Source organism: Taudactylus pleione, unplaced genomic scaffold (assembly GCF_031769625.1).
Source record: "Taudactylus pleione unplaced genomic scaffold, aTauple2 ptg001778l, whole genome shotgun sequence".
In the NCBI taxonomy this organism is placed as follows: Eukaryota; Metazoa; Chordata; class Amphibia; order Anura; family Myobatrachidae; genus Taudactylus; species Taudactylus pleione.
In genome coordinates, this window is record NW_028286175.1 from 242,501 (window position 1) to 245,000 (window position 2,500).

At 37.3% G+C, this 2,500-nt stretch overlaps 1 non-coding gene and 9 pseudogenes across 1 annotated transcript; all 10 read right to left on the reverse strand.

Moving 5' to 3' along the window:
- The window catches only part of LOC148437303 (5S ribosomal RNA), a 119-nt pseudogene extending 79 nt beyond the window's left edge, over nt 1-40 (reverse strand).
- Nucleotides 41-155: 115 nt separating this feature from the next.
- On the reverse strand, nt 156-274 carry LOC148437304 (5S ribosomal RNA; annotated as a pseudogene).
- Nucleotides 275-390: 116 nt separating this feature from the next.
- On the reverse strand, nt 391-509 carry LOC148437305 (5S ribosomal RNA; annotated as a pseudogene).
- A 116-nt stretch (nt 510-625) lies between these two features.
- On the reverse strand, nt 626-744 carry LOC148437306 (5S ribosomal RNA; annotated as a pseudogene).
- Nucleotides 745-860: 116 nt separating this feature from the next.
- LOC148437307 (5S ribosomal RNA) lies at nt 861-979 on the reverse strand (annotated as a pseudogene).
- A 351-nt stretch (nt 980-1,330) lies between these two features.
- LOC148437308 (5S ribosomal RNA) lies at nt 1,331-1,449 on the reverse strand (annotated as a pseudogene).
- A 115-nt stretch (nt 1,450-1,564) lies between these two features.
- LOC148437309 (5S ribosomal RNA) lies at nt 1,565-1,683 on the reverse strand (annotated as a pseudogene).
- Nucleotides 1,684-1,799: 116 nt separating this feature from the next.
- On the reverse strand, nt 1,800-1,918 carry LOC148437310 (5S ribosomal RNA). The gene has a single exon (XR_015876270.1). It is a non-coding gene; the product is annotated as a 5S ribosomal RNA (ribosomal RNA).
- A 115-nt stretch (nt 1,919-2,033) lies between these two features.
- On the reverse strand, nt 2,034-2,152 carry LOC148437311 (5S ribosomal RNA; annotated as a pseudogene).
- Nucleotides 2,153-2,267: 115 nt separating this feature from the next.
- LOC148437312 (5S ribosomal RNA) lies at nt 2,268-2,386 on the reverse strand (annotated as a pseudogene).
- Nucleotides 2,387-2,500: the final 114 nt, after the last annotated feature.

Consider the following 2,500-nt stretch of genomic DNA (forward strand, 5'->3'; position numbering starts at 1 on the left):
AGACAAGATTGGGCATGTCCAGTGTGGTTTGGCTGTAGGTGCTCAAAAACATTAACTTTAGACCTCTTTTACTTCTTAACTCAAGTAAATTCAATGATAAGTTGAAAAATGAAATGTAAAATGTAATAGAAAAGAATGTTATGGCAGTATAAAATTACCTACAGCACCTAGTATTCCCAGGTGGTCTCCCATCCAAGTACTAAACAGGCCCAACACTGCATAGCTTCCAAGATCAGACGAGATTGGGCATGTCTAGTGTGGTTTGGCTGTAGGTGCTCAAAATCATTAACTTTAGACCTCTTTTACTTCTTAACTCAAGTAAATTCATTGATAAGTTGAAAAAATGAAATGTAGAATGTAATAGAAAAGAATGTTTTGACTGTCTAAAATTACCTACAGCACCTGGTATTCCAAGGGGGTCTCCCATCCAAGTACAAACCAGGCCCATCACTGCATAGCTTCCAAGATCAGACGAGATTGGGCATGTCCTGTGTGGTTTGGCTGTAGGTGCTCAAAAGCATTAAATTTAGACCTCTATTACTTCTTAACTCAAGTAAATTCATTGTTAAGTTGAAAAAATTAAATGTAAAATGTAATAGAAAAGAATGTTCTGGCAGTATAAAATTACCTACAGCTCCTGGTATTCCCAGGTGGTCTCCCATCCAAGTACTTACCAGGCCCAACACTGCATAGCTTCCAAGATCAGACGAGATTGGGCATGTCCACTGTGGTTTGGCTGTAGGTGCTCAAAAGCATTAAATTTAGACCGCTTTTACTTCTTAACACAAGTAAATTCATTGATAAGTTGAAAAAATTAAATGTAAAATGTAATAGAAAAGAATGTTATGGCAGTTTAAAATTACCTACAGCACCTGGGATTCCAAGGTAGTCACCCATCCAAGTACTAACCAGTCCCAACACTGCATAGCTTCCAAGATCAGACGAGATTGGGAATGTCCAGTGTGGTTTGGCTGTAGGTGCTAAAAAACATTAACTTTAGACCTGTATTACTTCTTAACTCAAGTAAATTAATTGATAAGTTGAAAAAATTAAATGTAAAATGTAAGAGAAAAGAATGTTATGGGAGTATAAAATTACCTACTGCACCTGGTTTTCCCAGGTGGTCTCCCATCCAAGTACTGAAGAGGCCCAACACTGCATAGCTACCAAGATAAGACGAGATTGGGCATGTCCAGTGTGGATTGGCTGTAGGTGCTCAAAAGTATTAACTTTAGACCTCTATTACTTCTTAACTCAAGGAAATTCATTGATAAGTTGAAAAAATTAAATGTAAAATGTAATAGAAAAGAATGTTATGGCAGTATAAAATTACCTACAGCACCTGGTATTCTCAGGTGGTCTCCCATCCAAGTACTAACCAGGCCCAACACTGCATAGCTTCCAAGAACAGACAAAATTGGGCATGTCCAGTGTGGTTTGGCTGTAGGTGCTCAAAAACATTAACTTTAGACCTCTTTTACTTCTTAACTCAAGTAAATTCAATGATAAGTTGAAAAATTAAATGTAAAATGTAATAGAAAAGAATGTTATGGCAGTATAAAATTACCTACAGCTCCTTGTATTCCCAGGTGGTCTCCCATCCAAGTACTAACCAGGCCGAACACTGCATAGCTTCCAAGATCAGACAAGATTGGGCATGTCCACTGTGGTTTGGCTGTAGGTGCTCAAAAACATTAACTTTAGACCTCTATTACTTCTTAACTCAAGTAAATTCATTGATAAGTTGAAAAAATTAAATGTAAAATGTAATAGAAAAGAATGTTATGGCAGTATAAAATTACCTACAGCACCTGGTATTCCCAGGTGGTCTCCCATCCAAGTACTAACCAGGCCCAACACTGCATAGCTTCCAAGATCAGACGAGATTGGGCATGTCCAGTGTGGTTTGGCTGTAGGTGCTCTAAAACATTAACTTTAGACCTCTTTTACTTCTTAACTCAAGTAAATTCAATGATAAGTTGAAAAATTAAATGTAAAATTTAATAGAAAAGAATGTTATGGCAGTATAAAATTACCTACAGCTCCTGGTATTCCCAGGTGGTCTCCCATCCAAGTACTAACCAGGCCCAACACTGCATAGCTTCCAAGATCAGACGAGATTGGGCATGTCCAGTGTGGTTTGGCTGTAGGTGCTCAAAAACATTAACGTTAGACCTCTTTTACTTCTTAACTCAAGTAAATTCAATGATAAGTTGAAAAATGAAATGTAAAATGTAATAGAAAAGAATGTTATGGCAGTATAAAATTACCTACAGCACCTAGTATTCCCAGGTGGTCTCCCATCCAAGTACTAACCAGGCCCAACACTGCATAGCTTCCAAGATCAGACGAGATTGGGCATGTCTAGTGTGGTTTGGCTGTAGGTGCTCAAAACCATTAACTTTAGACCTCTTTTACTTCTTAACTCAAGTAAATTCATTGATAAGTTGAAAAAATGAAATGTAGAATGTAATAGAAAAGAATGTTTTGGCTGTCTAAA